The 20,798-nt window shown below is 50.9% G+C and overlaps 1 pseudogene; it reads right to left on the reverse strand.

The window, feature by feature from the left end:
* Window positions 1-497: 497 nt before the first annotated feature.
* The window catches only part of LOC135977479 (alpha-2-macroglobulin-like), a 54,154-nt pseudogene continuing 33,853 nt past the window's right edge, over window positions 498-20,798 (reverse strand).

The raw sequence follows: 20,798 nt of genomic DNA on the forward strand, positions 1-20,798 counted from the left end.
GTCACTTAACCTTTGGGTGTTTCACTATACCCATGTATAAAAGGGGGTGGGGGAGAGGAACCGTGGGGGGGGGGGGGGAGGCAGCTCCACGCAGGAGGGAGGGGGAGGAGAGGGGCTGGGGAGGAGCAGCTCCGCATGGGCCTCGACCACTTCAGCCAGAGGAGACCCCATTACATGTTAGCCGTATCAGGCCCTGGCTCATAGCTGAGTATTTCTGTTTATAACCTGTAGCGGGCAGAGAGACTCTACAGTCCCACAGTTCATGTTTACAAGTAAGGAACATCCCGCACTAGTCGCTAGCTGGAAAAGGTGAGGGCTATTGGACACAATGGTGCTTAGCAGATCTTTTCCCACAGACCCTTTCCCCTGGCTGGCTGCGCAGGGCAGAGCCCTAGCTGGATGGGACACACCTGGACCTGAGAAGTCCTGGGTGAAGCTGTGATCTGGGGCTGAACAGGGATAAGGGGGCTGGGAACAGAGAGGCCAGGAGCCATTGGTCAGGTTGGTGAATTCATTTATTTGTAATGTTTGTTTCCCTCTTTTTGCTGCTGTTTTCTCTCTGTCGCTCCATCCATCCACCTCGGCCTGCGCAGGGGCTAAGCAGGTGGGACGCGGGAGGCTCGGAACACGACTCCATCCCTCACACGTTGCTCTGCTCGGCTCCCACTGTGAGGGGGAAAGGAGTGGGAACAGGAGGGGTTTAGAGAAGAGAATTGCCACATCTCCCCTAGACCTTGATACAGAGCCAGCAACACACATCCAGGGCTGAGCATGGCTGCTCCAGCACAGCACAGCACAGCACAGCCAGGGCCCTGACCTCTCCCTACCAGGGGTAGGGCCATGCTTCATCTGCCTCCACACAGGGTGTCTCAGAGCACTGGGGAGTTGCAGCACAGGATCCAGCGCTGGCAGTGTCAGCCTAGGGTCCGGCTGGAACCATCCCTGCTGTGTCTGACACTGCAGAGCAGCCATGTGGCAGGGAGACAGCCCAGCTGGGATGGACGTGGGGCCACAAGATACTCGGTGCCATAGACATGCTGAGGCTCAGCTCGGACATTGACTTCGGGAGCGAGGTGCGGATCCGAGGAGCACGTTCTCTCCCCGCCCCTTTGTTCCTATGGGACCCAGCGCAGACTGGAGTGAATCCATTTACACAAGAGCCAGCAGTGCCCAGGGGAGGGAAGGGAGCTCCCTGCACTGGGACTGAGCAGCTGCCTGTGGATCAGCACCAGGGGGAATGGAGCCCAGAGAAGCCCCTGGATGCTGAGATCCTTCCCTGGGCCTCTCAGACCTGCAGAACAAGGGCTGGGAAAAGGAGGCTTCTGCTGAGTCCTGTTGCTGGGAGACCCTCCCCTCCTCTGTCTGTCTGGCTCTCCTGTGCTTTGGTTCTTTCATTCACTCTCTGATCCTCCCTGTCATGGATATTTTGGCTCCTCTGATCCTACCCAGAAGCAGGAAGTTCAGACCCAGCTGCTGGGGAAAGGGGGGTGCAAGGAGTCTGAGCTTAGAGGACAGGCTGAGCGGCCTCAGGTTCTTATTTGATCTGAGCCGGGACAGCCCATCTCTGAAAACTTCACACAGACAAGTGACCCAGTGAGATGGCAGGGACTTGCTGGCTCTGATTAGGCTGGAGCCTTCGCCCCGCCCCTGGAAGTGCCTCTCATAAACCACTGCAATGACACAGTTTCAATACGGCTCACGAGGCAGAGGCTGCAGCAGGGAGATGTGTAAAGTGAGGGATGAAAGGAGCATCTGTCCCCCGGAATAAGCAAAGACGCCATCAGTGCAGGCAACAAACCCCTGTGCAGGGGGAAAAAAGCCACCAGCTCCGACTGCACCGGGGATGCACGCCTGGAGCTGAGCTCTCGGAGTGGGGAGTAGATCCGGGGGTGCTGTGAGCAGGACGAGGGGAGGAAATGGCTCTTCATACGCTACCTTTGCTGCAGGGGGCGCTGTACTCAGCGATGGCAAATTCATCTGGAAGACACAAGGGAAGGGAGATGTGATCAGGGCTGTGTGAGACCCAAGCAGGACTCCTCGCACTTCCAGCAGGCCCTGCGGCAGAGAGCTGGCACCGCCCCAGAGATCTCAGGCAGGAGGGGAGGGAGCCCTGTCTCCAGGGGCACTGGGGGAACCTCATCTGGGCTCCAGGGGAGGAAGGCAAAGGTTACCCCAAGGCTACAGCGCAACAGGCATCTCCAGCGGGTCTGTGCCAGGTGCCCTATGGCCATTTGCACCTCGTCTGACACACGACCGCCGGGGTTGCCGTTGGGCTCCGGTTTTGTCACCCGATGTCCTAGCTGGGGAGGTGGAGGAGCGAATGTGCCTCCCCCAGGTCACACCCAGAGCTGGGATCTCAGGGCAGGATCTGAACCCAGGAGCCTCCCAGATCCTTTTGGCTCTGACCTACCTGGGTTGGCACCTACCCTCTACAGTGCGGGAGGGGTCTGGGGCTCGTGGTGCGAGAATGAGGCCAGTGGAATATGATCCCTCGCCCATAATCCCGGTGTGCCCCACACTCTCATCTGGGAGAGGGGTGACGCTGCTGAGATGGACCTGTTGTGTCCAGAGATGAGAGGGGGACGCTGTCTGCATGGGGCAAACCGGTGTCAGGGATGGTGGCGGCAGGGCCATTCGGGTCGGAAGCAGGAGGAGAAGGGAATGGGGTTTGCCCTTGAAACTGCGTGGGCAGTCGCTGAACAGGCAGTGCTCGCGTGAGGTTCCCAGCTCAGCCCCAGGCCTGTTCCCACCCTCAGGAAGCAGCACGGGAATGGGGAGGTGGATCATTGAGAGAACGAGGCCAAACACAATCCCGAGCCCAGCGGGTCCCCTGTGGCTCTGACTGTGGCTTCTTCCTTCCCTGTGACAGGCCCATGGGGGCTAACGCCCCCCCAGCACTGCCCCACACGCACCCGTTTCGTAGTAATCGTAGACTTTCACCAGTGCCGGCTTCAGGCTCTGCACGGGGAAGTCCTGCTCCACCGCGAAGGAGAAGCTCCGAGTCACGTTGCTCACCTGGGGTGTGTGTGGGGGAAACAGACGAGACTCAGGAGGCAACTCTGAGCCACTTCTCCCTTTCCTTCCCCATCTCCCCACCCCTCATTCTGCAGGTCCAGCATCTGTCCCCCTTGGCTGCAGGACCTGGCAGGGATTCAGGCCCTGAGGGAGAAGCCCTGCCGCCCCGATCCCTATCCCCCAGGTACAAGCTGCTCTTCCTGGTACCCATAGGCTGGAGGGAGAACAGGAAGGCCCCAGCTCTATATGTTGGGCGGGGGAACAGGAAGAGCTGCACAGAAATGCTGGGGAGCAGCAGCAGCTGTGCAGCAATACATGGGTTTGTTTTCCCCGGCCAACACCCGAGAGTTCCCCGCTCAGTGCCTCTATCAAAGGTATGTCAGGGGGTGACTCTCCCTGGCCCATTCCGGCCCCCTGTGAGCGCTCACCTGCTCCATGTAGAGCAGCACGTGGTTGGTGCTCAGTTCTGTGCGGTGGATGTGGTTATGTCCTTCCAGCTGCCAGCGGTAAAGAGAGAGAAGCAGGATGTAACTGAGCCCCCTTCGAACCACCCCAGAGCCCTAAGGAATGGGATGCTGAAGCAATCTCACAACTCTTAGCAATTATCTTTGAGATCTCTTGGAGGACGGGTGATTTCCCAGGAGATTGGAGGCAGGCAAACAGAGTATCTATCTTTAAAAATGGGAACAAAGAGGACCCAGGAATTCATAGACCAGTCAGCCTAACATTCATACCCAGAAAGATAGCAGAAGAAATTATTAAACAGTCAACTTGTAACAGGATTACAAGATAAGGCCAGCATGGATTTGTCAAGAACAAATCATGCCAAACCAACCTCAGTTTCTTCTCTGAGAGGCAGGGCCTGCTCTAGGCACCAGCAAAACAAGCTGGTGCTTGGGGCGGCACATTTTTAGGGGTGGCATGGCCAGCGCCAGAATGCAGCCCCTAAAAATGTGCCCCGGCCGCCCTAGCTCACCTCCGCTGCTGCTGCCACGGCGTGCGAAACAGCTGATTCGCGCGCCGCTGCTCCCCCTCCCTCCCAGGCTTGAGAGCCTGGGAGGGAGGAGGAGCAGCGGCGCGCGAATCAGCTGTTTTGCGCGCCGCGGCGGCTCGGGGTCTCCCCCTCCCTCCCAGGCACTCAAACCTGGGAAGGGGGGGAGACTCCGAGTGGCCGCGGAGCGGGCGCCGCTTCTCCGCCTCCTTCCCTCCTAGGCTTGAGAGCCTGGGGGGGAGGAGGCAGGGCTGGGGATTTGGGGAAGGGGCGGAGTTGAGGCGGGGCCGGGGGTGGGGTAATTAAAGAACCGGGGGGGAAGGGAAGGGGCGACCAAAATTGTTTTTGCTTTGGGTGGCAAAAATCCTAGAGCCGGCCCTGCTGAGAGGGTTACGGGACCAGTGGATAGTGGGGGCGGGGAGGGAGAGGAAAGCAGTAGTCATCATATATCTTGATTTTAATAAGGCTTCTGACACAGTCCCACATGACATTCTCATAAGAAAATCAGGGAAATGTGGTCTAAATGAAATTATTATAAGATGGATGCACAAGTGGTTGAAAGACTGTACTAAAAGGGCAGTCATCCACGGTTTGCTGTTAAACTGGTAGGGTGTATCTAGTGGGGTCCTGCAGTGGTCAGTCCTGGGTCTGGTACTATTCAACATGATCATTAATCACTTGGATAATAGAGTGGAGAGCATGCTTCTAAAATCTGTGGATGACACCAGCTGGCTCTGGGGGGGGGAGGGAGAGAAGCAGGGGCAGGAAGAGGCAGAACGAGGGCAGGGTGGGCTCGGGGGAGGGGGTGGAACGGGGTGGGAAGAGGCAGGGCGGGGGCAGTCCTTGGGGGAAGGTGGCAAGTGTAGGCAGGGCCTGGGGCACAGCAGGGGTCAAGCACTCTCGGGGAAACCAGAAAGTCGGTGCCTCTGGCTGCTGCTTTAAAGGAAGAGGCAAAATCTGTACTGTGGCCCCATGGGCAGTGCATAATGCAGGCTGGGAGAGGCTAAGCATCCCCAAACCTCCACTAATGCGCCCAGCCGTTGCCCCAGGGCTGGGCTGCAGCAGGGCTCTGAGCTCCTCCAGAGCTGGGGATTGGGGCTGCTTCGCCAGGCCAGCTGGAGTTCCTCTGATTGTGGTGGGGGGCTCAGGGCTCCTCTGGCTCCAGTGGGTGAGAGTATGGGGGTGGGGCCTCAGGCAGAAGGAGCAGGGCAGGGGTGGGGCCTTGGGTGGAAGGGGCAGAGCGGGGGCTAGCCTCTTCGAACGGGGGTTTTATGCCCCGCCTATGTGCTGGTGGACTGAGATGTGAAGTATCATGGTTTGAGACCTCAGGGCCACAATCAAGTGCAGCCTCAGCTCATTGTCTGACCCATTTCCTGAGGGGAGGGCTGTGGCTGTGGGCAGGGCTGGGATCTGAGCACTGCCTCCCCTGTGCTGCTCACAGGCTTCATTAGTCTGATGGCATCACACCTCAGGACCCCTCAAGGGACACCTCCCAGCGTCTGAGTCTCCCTGAGGAGATGCAGGGCCCAGGGTGGGCTCAGGAGTGGGGGGGGGGAGAGATGGGGGGTGTTAGAGCTGGGGGAGAACAGAGGGATGCAGGGAGGTGGGGTCTCATCATTCTCTCTCCCAAGCACCCCGCAAGCCCAGCCTGATTTCCCCTTACAGGAGCACTGCCCCCTCCAGGGGAGACTGTGAGGTGCCTCCAGCTGGGCCTGCTCCCGCTGTGTGTAACAGTTTATCAGGGAGTCACTGAGTGGGAGCTCAGGGGGATGGGATGGGACGGGGAAAGAGTGGGGAATCAGGGGAGGGTCAGAAAGAAGATATGAGGTCAGAGAGACGGGAGACAAGGGGGGGTCTGACGCTGGACAAGGGACTAGGGAGGTGCCAGGTTGCACTGGTAAAACAAGGGGTTGGGGTTTGGAGCTGACCGGGGCCAGAGTGGGGTTGGAGTCAAGGGGCCCTAGATGCACACCTGGTGAGGTTGGGGTTGTGGGGAACTGGACTCCACTGGGTTGTGGGGCAGATACCCCTGGGGGGCTGCGACCCATACACAGAACGGGCCATTACCATCCTCACTGATGACTTCATAGGTACGAATCCTGACAGCATCTTACGTCAACGATGACCATGTTGGAGACAGGGCGTTTCCCTGTGTAGCTGGGAGACCAAGTGGGAAACGAAACAAGGTTTAATACATCTCAGCACAGAGCTGATGCACCTCCCACCCTGCCTGGCTCCTGCTAGTCTAGTCCTGGTCCCTGGCTCCCTGCTCTGCCACTACCTGTCATTCCTGCCCCGCAGCCCAGCCCCGCTGCTATCCCAGTCCTGGGCTCCCCACACAGCTCTGCCAGTGCCCCTCAGTCCTGCCCTTGGAGCAGTGGAAGTTTGTTGAAAGTCCCTGAAGCAAGACAGCATCCTTTCCAATAAGGGGTTCAGTTAAATTACTCCCATCGTTGGTGGCAGGAGGAGGAGGGAACAATTTAAATCAGGATTTAAATCCCTTTTTTTAAATTATTGATTTAAAATAGAGTTGAGGATTTGTAAAACCAATGTAAGTATTGGTGCTACTGCTACTTTAGATTTGCAGTTTGTGATGAACTAAGTTATAAAAACTCGTGTTTCTAAATGCCACTACAGCTGGGGGATCCTATTTGAATTTGACTGAACTTCTAGACAGAAAAACAAAATACTGGAAGTGAAGGCGCTGTTTCTGCAAACTGTTTAGCAGGTACTGTAGGGGATATATAGAACAGGTCTGGTATGAATGATTAATAACTAGTGATTCCTTCCAGCCCTCAAAAATGAGAAAAGCCATCCACCTCTGTTTATCCCAAAATAGGATGCACTTAGGAATAAAATGGTTCACATCAGGTGAGACCCTTTGTCTATGGACCCACAGTTCAGCCAAGGTCAGGAGTTGCTCTCCCCAAGAAGAGAAACTAAAATGGCTAACGAGAGTATTGTTAATCAGCTAGAAAAGAATCTCTCATTCTTTGCATATGGACAAAACCTCTTTCTCTCTCCTAATCTAGCTAAAAAGAACTCCAAGTTATCAAGAAAGGGTCATTCCCTGCTTTCCTATGCAAAGTGGCCCAAGAGATGGGTGGGGAAGCTGTAAGTTAAACAAACCAGAAGTGTGGCTGTAAGATTGAAGGTCAAATTGGGTGAATTGCCCGTTTCCCCAAGAAATCCAAACGATTATCTTTCCACCCCAAATTAGAAGCTGAACATTGTTCTTGCTAGTAAATATTAACCTTTTATGATTTTTGTATGTTAAACTCTCGTAATAGTTTTATATACTAACCAAAAGCCTTTTCCTTTTGTGTATCTATATAGTTATTGCCATATACATATTGAAACTAACCCAAGGGTGAAGGGAAGATGATGGAATGAATGCAATCGTTTACTCTGGTTTTTACCCCAACTTCACTAATATAGCTCAGACAGCAAGGGAAGGGAACCCCTCAAAACTACTGAAAGGTATCTACAGAAGTATGTTATCATAAACAAGACTGGGTAATGAATAAGGGATGCTTATGATCCAATTATGTTCTGTGATTGATAAGAGGTATTTGTTATTACAGATGGGTTCTATAATGGATGGAATAATGACCTATTGAAACACGTTTTTAACTCATTAAGAACTTTCAGTTGTTACAGCTGTTAGTAATAATGACTGGATTAGAGATTCCTTTTCACTCATCAGTCAGGTAAATGGAGGCCCATAAAGGAAATTCCATCAGCAACTAGGAAAACAGAACACATGGGTAAAAATAATCATGGGAAAGTACTTTTTCCTCCAAAAAGAAGTTTCTTTATCTCACACTGTATAAAAGGAAAGAGCGTTGGAAAGTTAGTTTGGGAATGAACACTCTCAGCATTCCACCAGGTACAGAAGAAGGGAATATATGTGAAAGAAAACAGTCGATTATAGTAAAAATCTTAAATGAAACAAACTGTACCATAGAATCCCCGTGGGTATAAATTCCATGTTTGAATAATAAGAGTACAGCAGTAGGAATATGCTACTGACCACCTGACTTGAATAGTGACGGTGAGTCACAAGAGTGAAATGCCTGCAATTTTTTAAAAACACCATAAGAGAGGCTCAAATTATATGTATATCCCAAATAAAAAAAAGTAAGAGGACCAAAAAAGTGCCACTGTGGCTAAACAACAGAGTGAAAGAGGTTGTTAGAGAATAAAAGGACATCTTTTAAAAACTGGAAGTCAAATCCGACAGAGGAAAATAGAAAAGAACAAAAACTATGGCAAATCAAGTGTAAAAGTAAAATTAGGCAGGCCAAAAAAGAATTTGAAGAGCAACTAGCAAAAGGCTTAAAAACTAACAGCAATTTTTTTTAAGTACATCGGAAGCAGGAACCCTGACAAACATCAGTGGGGTCACTGGACAATCAAGGTAAAGGAGCACTCAAGGAAGAAAAGGACGTTGTGGAGAAGCTAAATGAATTCTTTGCATTGGTTTTAACTGCAGAGGATGTGAGAGAGATTCTTATACTTGAGCCATTCTTGTTGGGTGCCAAATCTGAGGAACTGTCCCAGTCTGAGCTGTTAATGGAGGAGGTTTTGGAATAAATAGATAGATTAAGCAGTAAATAGTCAGCAGGACCAGATGGTATTCACTCAAGAGTTCGGAAGGAACTCAAATAGGAAATTGCAGAACTACTAACTGTGGTACGTAACCTATTGCTTAAATCAGCCTCTGTACCAGATGACTAGCGGATAGCTAAAGTAATTTGCCAATTTTTAAAAAAGGCTCCATTGGTGATCCTGGCAATTACAGGCCGGTAAGATTAATTTCAGTATCGGGTAAACTGGTTGAAACTATAGTAAAGAACAGACTTATCAGAAATAGATGAACAAAATTTGTTGGGGAAGAATCAACATGGCTTTTGTAAAGGGAAATCATGCCTCACCAATCCATTAGAATTCTTTGAGGAGGGTCAACAAGCATGTGGACAAGGGTGATTCTGATCTTGGGAGACAGGCCAGTCCTCGCTTACAGACAGCCCCGCAACCTGAAGCAAATACTCACCAGCAACCATACACCACACAACAAAAACACTAACCCAGGAACCTATCCTTGCCACAAAGCCCGTTGCCAACTCTGTCCACATATCTATTCAGGGAACACTATCATAGGACCTAATCACATCAGCCACACCATCAGGGGCTGGTCCACCTGCACATCTACCAATGTGATATATGCCATCATGTGCCAGCAATGCCCCTCTGCCATGTACATTGGCTAAACCACAGTCTCTATGCAAAAGAACAAATGGACACAAATCAGACATCGAGAATTATAACATTCAAAAATGAGTCAGAGAACACTTCAATCTCCCTGGTCACTCTATTACAGACCTAAAAGTCACAATTATTCAACAAAAAAACTTCAAAAACAGACTCCAACGAGAAACTGCAGAACTGGAATTAATTTGCAAAACGGACACCATTAAATTAGGCTTGAATAAAGACTGGGAGTGGATGAGTCATTACACAAACTAAACTATTTCCCCATGCTCATTTCCCCTCGCTGGGCTCGGGTAAACACTGAGGTGGCAAGCTTTTCAGATAATACAAAATTATTCAGGATAGTTAAGTCCAAAGCTGACTGTGAAGAGTTACAAAGGGATCTCACAAAACTGGGTGACTGGGCAAAAAAATGGCAGATGGAAATTCAATGTTGATAAATGCAAAGTAATGCACATTGGAAGACGTAATTCCAACATACATATAAAATGGTGGAGTCTAAATTAGCAGTTACTACTCAAGAAAAAGATCTTGGAGCCCTGAAAAAAAATCTGCTCAGTGTGTAGCAGCCTTCAGAAAAGCTAACAGAATGTTAGGGACCAGAATGTTAGGGATGTTAGGGATGGGATAGATATTAAGACAGAAAATATAATGCCACTGTATAAATCCATTTTATGCCACATCTTAAATACCGCATGCAGTTCTGGTTGCCCAATCTCAAAAAAGATATATTAGAAAAAATACAGAGAAAGCCCACACAAATGATTAAGGGTATGGAACAGCTTCCATATGAGAAAAGATTAGAAAGACTGGAAGTGTTCAGCTTAGAAAAGAGATATGACTGAGGTCTATAAAATCATGAATGGTGTGGAGAAAGTGAATAAGGAAGTGTTATTTAGCCCTTCACATAACAAAAGAACCAGGAGTTACCCAATGAATTTAATGGGCAGCAAACTTAAAACAAACAAAAGGAAGTACTTCTTCAAGCAGTGCACAGTCAACCTGTGAAACTCGTTGCCAGGTGATGTTGTGAAGATCAAAAATATAACAGGGTTCAAAAAAGAATTAGATAAATTCATGGCGGATAGGTCCATCAGTGGGTATTAGCCAAGATGGTCAAGGACGCAACCTCATGCTCTTACTGCCAGAAGTTGGGCCTGGACGAAAGGGAATGGATCACTCAATAATTGCCCTGTTCTGTTCATTCCCTCTGAAGCATCTGGTACCAGCCAATGTTGGAAAACAGGATATTGGGCTAGATGGACCTTCTTTCTGTATTCTGTACAGAGCTGTATTAATCTTTGGTTAAATAAGCTCATTTGAGCTTGTTATTTGACAATCTTGAATCATTATTAAATTCAAACTTGCAACATTCTATATGTGGAAAATATTTCTTGTTCTAATACATAATGTGAAATGCTTATGTACAATAAAAGAATGTGTGGAGTGTGTCCTCCAAATTTAGAAGATAAGGGATTTTGTTGGTTTTCATTGTAAATAATTGCTGTGGTCTAACAATAATAGGAATTGTCTGGCACAAGGAAGAAGAAATGTTAAAAGATATAAACCAGGGTATAACCTGGGAAAGTGACAGAAATTGCTTAAAAGCAGGGATCCTAATTGATAGTAGGGGCTAAAAATGATATACAGTCCTTGAAATGAATCAAACATAAACAGCATCCAATAAGAAAAGAATTGAAGAAATTTGTTATACACAAATGCCATGTACTGGATACTAATGGAAGCAGCAAGCAAATGGAAAGAATATGAATAAGAGAATGCTTCTTACCCTCTTAGGAGCCCTGAAACTAGGATATATAAGCTGTATTTTTGGTAAAAAAATTCTCCCTTAGTAGCATAAAATCTCTGTCACTTCAGATCCAAACTGGTTCAGTGTTAGCACTAGGAAGTTATTTCAATACACTAGCTAAGTCATTGTGAGCTTTTTGATACACACTTTCAAAAATAGGAGCTTAAAGTTAGGTCTGGTCTACACTACAGACCTATACCTATGTCACTCTAGGGTGTGAAAAATCCCAACCCAAGGGATGTAGTTATATGGATCTAACCCCCCATGTAGACAAAGCTAGGTTGGTGAGAGAGCTTCACCTGTCAACATAGCTAGTGCCTCTCAGGGAGATGGAATAACTACGCCGATGGGAGAGCTCTCTGCTGTCGGTGTAGAGCATCTTCATTCAAGTGCTACAGCAGTGTTTTAAGTGTAGACTTGTCCTTAGGCGCCGAAGCCCATATTTTGGCATCTAAGGGTGGGTATTGTAAAAGCACTGAAATGATTTAGGAGCACAAGTCTGATTGAACTTGGCCTGTAAATCCTGGTGAAGGAGAATGGCCGGGTCAAAGCATTCAGCTGCTGTGACTGGGGGCAGTTCGCTCTGTGGGAGGGTGGTGGTGGTTGCAGATAGAAGACAGGCTACTGGCCGGGCAGTTTTATGTCTGAGTTTGTGTTGCTCTCACATTAAGGGTGTTACTAAGATGCTGACTTGTCTTTTTCAGTCTCAGAGAAACAAGCCCAAAACAATCACTCTAATAATTTAGCGGGAGAAAGTAAAGAGCTGGCAACACAGAAATACAAAATCTGATTGACATTGAAAAGAGCAATTGCAATTAAGAAAATATCATGATTTAATTTTTGGAAAAATATTGATTTGTATCAACTTTTCTGGGGGCTCCCCTCACCTCTAGAATGACTCGTCCCCAGCCCTAGGGCTGCTCCGGAAGGTCCGGCCCTGCGAGGGGGAGTTACCTGATGTTTATGGCGATGTTAAAGGTCCTTTGAGCCCTGGCGCTGTCACATGTCTTGGGGACTGTGTGCACCTCCAGCGCGAATGGCGCCTCGCCCGGCTTGGGGAGCACGTTGTACCTCAGGCTGGTCTGAAAGAGAATACATGGTTCTCTGTGTGTCTCCATCTGTCCATCTCCTCTATCTCCTTACTTCTGCTCAGTTTCATTCTTTCCTTTATCTCTTCTCTCTCTCTCCCACTTCCCCAACTCTCTCTGTCAACTCTCTCTCCTCCTCACACCTCTTTCCTATTTTCTCCTCCTCTCCCCCATCTCTTCCTCTCTTTTCCTTCCCTCCCTCCCCAATCCACCCCATCTTGCCATCTCCAATGGGAATGAGATGGGCTCCCCTCAGCAGCAGCCTCTCCCTCTCCACTTGCCCCAGGGCCCCATACCTGCACGTAGACACATCCTTCTCCTGTCACCCCCATGCTGTAGTCCCCTGGCACCTCTGGCAGTGCCACACGCTGGAGCAGCAGACGGTTCTTGTGATCCACCTGGAACTGGGACTGGAAGTTCCCTGTGGATTGCAGGGTCACTGTGGATGCTCCTCCGCTCTTGGCATAGGTGGAGACTCCATATCGGGACAGTGCCTGGAGCGCCACCACTGTGTCCTGCCAGACAAGAGATGGGCCCAGGTGCCCAAGGGGATGAATGACCCATTTCTATGGGCCTGGAGCCCCCACTCCACCGGCTCTTCCTACACTGCAGTGCCCTGATTTTCCCATTTCCACTCCTCACTCCCACAAGCCATTCACTCTATTCCCTTGGGCCCAGATCCTCAAAGGTATTTAAGCACCTTTCTCCCACTGAAAGCAGCCAAGTGTCTAAGTACCTTAGGGAACCTAGGCCTTGGGATCTCTGACACTCCACCACAGGCATCTGAGGGAAGATGCCACCACCCTTGCCCCGAAGGGACAGTTCAGGACCAGGTGAAATAGGAGCTGCCTGTAGCTCATAGAGGACCCTGGTGAGGCAGCCAGAAGGCTCAGTAATGGAGTATGAGAAAGTCTTTCAGCCCTTTGGGTATCAAGCCAACCAGGGAAATGGTGGAACATGGGGCCAATGATTGGTCCTAACTAGAGAGGTCACTCCCTGATGTCCCAGCCTCCAAGCACCAGCATGGCCTGCGCCTGCTCAAAGGGGTAGGTGGCACCTCCTGTTTTGTTGTCACTCAGGATGATGCTCCCCTCCTCCCTTTCGGGTATGTCCGGCAGTGACTGGCTGCTGCTGCTTCTCTGGGAAGGCCTCTGCTCCTGAGCTGAATTGGCCTGGCTGGATGGGGTCAGTGCTGGGGGGAGCTGGGGATGGCACTGCACTACCTTGTGAGTGCTCAGGGTGACTCTTCTGTCCTCCATACACAGGAGCATCACTCGTCCAGTCTCCTGCCTCATTAGCCCCCCTGGGCCTGTGGGTATCTGATGTAGCCATGCTCCATGCTGTGACTATCCTATGATCTAAACTAAACTATACAGCCAGGAGACTGCCACCCCTTCCCTCTCCCCAGGTCAGCCTTCCCCTCCCCGTGGATTACTTGTCTGTCTCTTGCCCTCTCCTGTCTGCCTCCCACTCCTGCCCTGCGTGTCTGAGGCTGGGGATGGGAACAGCTCACCTGGGTGGAGGAGAAGCCCCCATTGGGATTCTGCTGCTTGCTGATCCACTTTGCAATTTGAGCTGCTAATGACAGGTCATCTTGGGATGGTGCCGGCTGAGTGGTGAGGTAAGTGAGGAGCACATAGGACGTCATCTCCACCTCGGCGGAAGGAGCATGGGGGTGATAGAAGGGGAGATCAGCTTTCGGCTCCTTCCCAGGCCTCTGCCAGTGAATGGAGCCATCTGCAGCGGGAGAAGGGAGAGGGAGGGCAGGAGAGAAGGAAATACAGATGCTTAGTACATGACATTTCTAAGGGGGTTATTGACCTTCTGCTGTTGTGGGTGGGAGAACAGAGCCCCCTGTGCTCGTTTGGCATGTTGACATGAGACGTGAAAGGATTAAATAGTCCCTCACTTGCTGGTCGAGTGGATTTATACAAACCTTGTGGTACGAACACTCAGTGACTAATCAGGCTGCCACCTCTGTGCCTACATCCCCTTTATCTTATGAAGGCACATCCCAGGAATGGACAGTAGCAGCCTTTATTGGGCTCTAAAAAAGTGTGAGGTCGCTAAGTGGCCCCAGGCGCTCAAGGCCGAAGGGTTACAGCAGTGATGGTCACACCCCACTCCAGTGGGGTGAAGAGCCCATAAGTCCTTTTCTTACCAGCACAGTCCCAGTTCTTCCTGGGATTTCCTGGGACACCAGGCCCTTATTTTGGGCCCCCGGGAATGATCTGTTTTTTCGTTTTATCAGTCCAAACATCAGGCTTCTCCTCTTCGTTTGTCTCTTGCTGTAGGGAGCAGACATCACTCTGTGCTGACCAGGGGCCATCGCTCCCATGGAACGAGTGTTCAGAGCGAGGAGCAGTGCTTGGAGTGAGGAATGGAGCGGAGCCAGCAAAGACACCGGCAGAGCTGTGCTATTGCTCAGTGGGAATGGTACCATTTGGTCAGGGTTTCACGATATGCTCACTCACAGCACTGAGGTGTGGGGGGTGGGACTCTCAGATACACCTGTGTCACTGAAAAGTTAGGCACCGGCAGCCCGGCCCCAGCTCTCGTTTTGAAAAAGTTCCCTTTGTCTTTATATGAATATTTCAGCGCCTTAAGAAAAGCAACAATCAAACCATCCCCACAGGAACTTGCCTTAGGGAAAGGGGACCCAGGCCCAAATCTCTTCTCCCTGGTGATGACCTCTATGTACTGGGAGCTGTAAGGCATCTCCCAGTGTCCTAAAATGTGCCCCCTTGATGCTTCTCTCCATGTAATATCCCTTGGACCAAACCATCCTCTGCCTCACCTGCTGCCCCCTGAGCTGCTCTCGGTGCTGGCCCACCCCTGGGCTGCTGTAGCCACCAGAGCCTCGGGGGGAGGGGGGAGAGGGGGAGGAAGCTAGATGTCACTGAGCTGCTTCCTCCCCCAGCAACAGGCTCCCTCCTCAAAATGGGCAACAGTCCTGGGGCGGGGGGGGACGACAGGAATCCTCCTGAGGCAAAGGGGGAGAGGAGGGTAGCGACACCTGGACCCAAAGGAGCAAGGAGAGGGAGAGGGAAGGAGAAACCAGGGGAGAAGGAAAGAAAAACCTTGGGTGAGAGATCCTAGGGAGGAGGGCAGGAAAGGGAGGGAGAGAATCTGCACACATGGTTGGGGAGGAGGGGAAAGACACTCAAGAAGGGTGGAAGGGAGAAAAGACGCTTCTAAGACCTGGCCAACACACAGATTTTGTGCCACTACAACTATTTTGGTTAGGGCTGTGACTTTTCTACTGGTACCTCTAGTCTGGGCACAGTTATACCAGCATAAAGGTGTCTTGTACTGGTAGAGCTGTACGGGAACAGTTCTATTGGTATGAACACCTTCACACTGCTATAATTGTATCCACACCGGGGGAGTCACACCACTTTAAGTATACCAGTACAGATACAGCAGAATGAATTTTGAGGGTAGACAAGGCCTGAAGGTCCATCTACCCTGGGGAAATGCTCTGTGTTAGAAAAGAAAATGCATTAAGCAGCACACTGGTCAAGAATACTTGGCACCTAGCATAGACAGGGATGGCTGGGCTTATAAATTCATTTGCTATTTGTAAATTTAGGCTATGGGGTGCACTCAGGTGAGCTACAGGCAGCTAATGTGATTTGGTTGGCCACGACCAGCTGCTGTTTTTCACCCCAGCTGATCCTGTCTAGACAAGGTGCTGAGTTGTCTTTAGCAGTGTGTCAGCTAATGCATTTTCTAACACAGTGAGTTTCCTCACCTGCATGAGGCCTATGAGTGTGGGGCTGAGGATCTGTGTTTGTGGGGGCTGGGGCAGGGGACAGAGAACCCAGGTGTCTGTTGTGACGGGAAGGAAACATGGAGTGTGCGTGTGCTGGGACCCTGCATAACAAATCCCATGTGCACTAGGGTTGGGGGCAGCCTGCGTGTGTGTGTGAGTGGCTTTCGGGTGGGGGAGAAGGAGCCTGTGTGTGAGTGGATCCTGGGGCAACCTTGCATGCGCTTGTGCATTAGCTTGTGCCTGGGGCAGGCTGCAGTGTGTGTGTGGGGAGAGAGAGATTTGTGGAGTACAAGACAGCAGGACAGTATGCCTTTGATTTTGTGGGCTGGGAAGTAGGGTGTATGTGAGAGCTTTTGGTATGGGAGGCAGGAGAGAGTTTGGGAGACTTGGGGGAAGGAGGAAGAGAGCACAAGGAAAAGAAAGGAGAGACCAGTTATTTCACAGTATAGAAAAGGGGAAAACAGACTGAAACAAACTGAGGAAAAGCTAACAAGCTCCGGAGTAGAGGAAGGGGCAAATGGAGGGAAGGCAGGGACAAGGGAAAGGGCAAACGCAAGGGAGACAAATACAAAGGGAATGTTGACATTTTACCTAATAGGTAGATTGGATACTGAAGGATACAATCAATGACCCAGTTTAAAAGGGCAGGGATACAACATGCTGTGCTGTCAGAAATGTGCCGGGGGCCGGTCCTGGCTGCCTGGGCTGCCTCTCTCTCAATCTTGTTTCTTCATGTCAAATAAGACATTCTCCCGCCTGGTCCTGGTGCCTCCTAACTTTCCCCTGCTGTGGTTTCCCCTCTGAGCACCTGTATATGATTCTCAATACATGGTCACCTTACAAGTAGGGGAGGTAGGGCCAGTGGGCTGGGATGCAGGAGAAGGGCCCATGGGGAACTCTCACACTCTTTCACAGCTTCCTTGTCAAGCGAGTCCAGCAATGCCTTGCGTTTCTCCTCCTTCCCCGCCAGGGCAAAGGCGTAGGCCAGTAGCGCCCTGGTGTACACGTGGTTTCCTCCCTGCTCTGCGGCCGTCTCCAGACAGAACAGAGCGTTACGGACCACAGAGTGCTGTGTGGGGAGAGAGACATGGGCTGAGAGAGGGAAGGGAGAGGTCACCATGGAGGTGAATTCAGTCTGTGAGCTCAGCAGGCAGGAAACAATATGCACTTTTTCCATTTTATGAAGTATTTTTTTCCGGACTTTCTGACACATGGGTAACTCTAAACAATAACTGACCTTTCAGAGCCATATTCCCCAGGACACTCTCTCGCTTTCACCACTCCAGCAATGCGTAGTGGCTGGTTTACAGCTGCGTTGCATCACTAGGCTAGCACTAAGCATCCAGAGCAAACCAGTGATTGGTGAATGGCGATGGTGTACTGGGGAACCTGACCCTTTAAATTTGTCCTGTGGTCAGTACTCACTTAGGAACATTTGAGAAGCAAAGTTTGGAATCAGACATTTCCCATAAAGACATTCCAAGGGATACCAATGTGCACAGGTGCATACACAGCAGGGCAGTTCATCTGTTTTCGTCAATGGCTGAGAATGGAAAGTCCAGCAGACAGTCCCATTTTCAGTGGCTTGAAACTCTTTTCAAAATGTTTTGATCTGAACCTTCCTAGCACTTGGTGTCTGCTAAGAGAGGGAATGAGTTCAGCTGGTTTTGAGACAGGAAAGCCTGAAAACAAAATGCCTTTGGGGTTTATACTCCTTCTATCTGAGAAGGGCTTAATCAGGACATCAACTTTCCTCAATTAAATACAGGGGATCAGGTTAGTCTAATGACAGTGGATGGGAACTGGCTGCCACGTCATCAGGACAATGTTAACAAGCAGGCCATGTTGGGCCACATCCACTTGTCTTGTCTGCCCGCAGCCAGTAGCACCACACATCTAAAGCCTGGTCTAGACTCAAGTTACAGAACTCAGTTTTTCTGGGCATAGCCTGGCACACGTTCACACTCAACTTGCCTACTGACAAAAATCCTCAACTTCTGGGGGCACACTGACTCTCTTTTCTGGAGCGGCATAAGCCCCATGTCAGTGGAGTTATATTAGCACAGTGGTAAGGTGTATGCTCACTGGCAGTACCAGTGTAAGTGGTCCTTCCACTGCAGTCCCACAGTGCAACATTCCCTTTAGCAGACACTGTCTGGCAGCACTTTTGAACCAAGGGCCCAGTGATGGGAAGCCCGCCTGGCTTTTACACAGTCAGCACATTCTCCACAGCCACAGCTGTTCCTGCTACTTGCTACCTTGTCCCACGTGCTGAGTGAACATTTCCCACAAGCACAGCGAAAGCTACACAGCAACATTTCCGCACAAGGCAGTGCTGCTGAAAGTGGCACAGAGGGCACTGGGATGCCTACCCACAATGCACCACACTTTTGCCAATCTGGCCTGATACTAGGTGAACACAACGCGCTGGCACAACTGGACCAGTGTGAACTCACTGCACCAATATAGTCTTTTCGGTTGCTCGCTGATGATAAAACTTTTGCCAGTGTGATTTCTGGGTGTGGAGCAGACCTAACTGAAGGAGAACAGAAATCAGCCCTTGATGGGGACCCATTTGGCTGGTGCCAACTGCCAAGGGGTTAAGTGTTATTTACCCAAGTGTTAAATATCTGTAAAACTCTAAGCCGTAGGCTTGTAAGAGAGGATCAAGCAAACGCCACCTCAAAAGTTTTTAAATAAAGATCATATAAAAGGATTAGAGAGGAGACAGAACCAGCGCCCTGGACTGGAAGGGAAGCTGCAGGGAAATTCCAGTTCCAGATTTGGACCTTAATTTAAAGACTTTTCTGACTGGATTCCCCCTTTTTTAAAGGCTTCTCTCTCGGGATGGGAGGCTGTGACTTGGGGGTCCCCAGCTCTGTCTGTGGCTTGAGAGGTTACAGGTACGTACAGTGACGGGCAGAGGAATCTCCAGCAGCGTGATGATGATGTAGGCAGAGAGCGTGACCTCATCGTCCACCCCGCCCTGCAGGGAACCACAGAGAGAGGCATTAACCCCGAAACCCCGCCCACTGGCTCCTCCTCCCAGGGGCGTTCTACATCCCAGTCTTTCCCACACTATGGTAGCTTCCAGGTATCTGCCCCTCTTCTTTCCTCTACCCATGGTCGCTCCATGTACAGTATGGTTCTCCCCCGCTCTTGCCTCCCTTGCTAGATCCCATCTCCAAGCCCCCTGCCCCAGCCCCATGTGCTGCAGTGGCTGAGCTGTTCCCATGCACAGTTGCAGGCTTTCGTTGTGTCACTGGAGTCCTGTATGGGTCCCCTGAGGCCCATGGGAAGCCAGCTGGATGGATACGTTACCTTTATGGCATTGTTCAGGAGCGTCCCGGAGCTGCGGAAGCAGCCGTTTTCCTTCTGCTTGCCAGCGAGCCAGGCCAGGGCGTCCTGGATGTGCTTCTCCTCGATGAAGATGTGAGAGCGGGCCTGCGCGAAGGACTTGAGGACGAAGGCCGTCAGCCTGTGACAGAGAGCGGACAGCGGTGAGAGCTCCCTCCCATGCCCTGTGCTCGCTGGAGGGGACGGGGTCCTGGGGCATCGCCAGCCTGAGGGGAAGCAGCAGGGGCCAGAGAGCTGGTGGCCATGGGCCTGGGAACCATTATCTCACTCAGCCACCTACTGACATGCAGCAGAGCCTGGGGGCAAGACCCAGCAGTCGTCTGACAGGGCACAGCAAAACTGCCCGTTTTAGGACAGGAAGTGAGCCAGCTTCCTTCATTGGTTTCAAACGGCCGGGGCACAGTTTAGGGGGTAGAAGGTGGTTGTCCAGAACCCTTGGGAGAACAGTCCTCAGCATCTTCATTGACCAGGAATGGCCAGGACACTGGCTCTGCACTTTCTTATTATAAAAACAGCAGCACAGCACCCCTTAGCATCAGACTGGGCTCAGCACTGAGAGGGAGAATGCCCCTTACTGAGCCACCCGCCCCGCTCCCTGCAGCACAGCGCCCCCTAGCACCACACTGGGGCAATAGAGTCAGTAGTGGCAGAGGAAAGAGCAACCCCTACAGAGCTGCCCACCCACCACTCCCTGCAGAACCTGTTTCTTCACCGAGCAAGGCATGCACTAAGCATTGAGGGGCTGTGATGGCTCCACCCTGAGTTACCAGCCACCTCATTATCCTGAGGGCAGTGGTGGCTAAATTTTCTGTCGGAGGGTCAAACACATAATTTCAGAAAGGACAAGTATCCACAATCAGGACTTCTGGGTGGATTCTCTGCCCTGTTCTGACCCCTGCACCCTGCTCAGGTAACACAAAGGGAGCTGAAACTACCAGCAAGTCACCCAGCAGGGGAATCTTTGGCCGGCACTTTTACGCCATCCTCCATATAGCCCCTAGTACAGAGAGTGAGTGGCTGGAGTGTGCTGTGTTCTGGACACACCGAGCTGACGTATGATCCTCAGGGGACTGTGACCACGTGGAGCAAGTTAGAACAGCCCCCAGGCTGCTCTAACCTGAGCTGAGCAGGGAATCAGATGGCTGTAAATGGTTATTAATCCAAAATCGCAGGCCTCTAGCATATGAACTAAGGGAGATCTCCCTTCCCTACCACTTCTCATAGTTGCCTTATCCCACATCATCAGCTCTAGAGCTCCTCCCCTCTCCTCTGCCCCTTCATGATCAGCACCTGTTAACAATGGGCAAGCTCCAGGTTATAACAAGAGAAGGGAAAGAATTCAGTAGCACTGAAATCTTACCAGGTGTTCCCTGATTGCCCATAATGTGGCCCAAATGTGCTGTAGGAGCCATCCCAGTGTTTGTAACTCAGCTGTCTGGTAACCTGAAAGGGAGAATGAAGTTGGGTTTTACTGCAATAAAGTCCAGC

The sequence above is a fragment of the Chrysemys picta genome, unplaced genomic scaffold (genome assembly GCF_011386835.1).
Source record: "Chrysemys picta bellii isolate R12L10 unplaced genomic scaffold, ASM1138683v2 scaf1, whole genome shotgun sequence".
NCBI classification, from domain to species: Eukaryota; Metazoa; Chordata; order Testudines; family Emydidae; genus Chrysemys; species Chrysemys picta.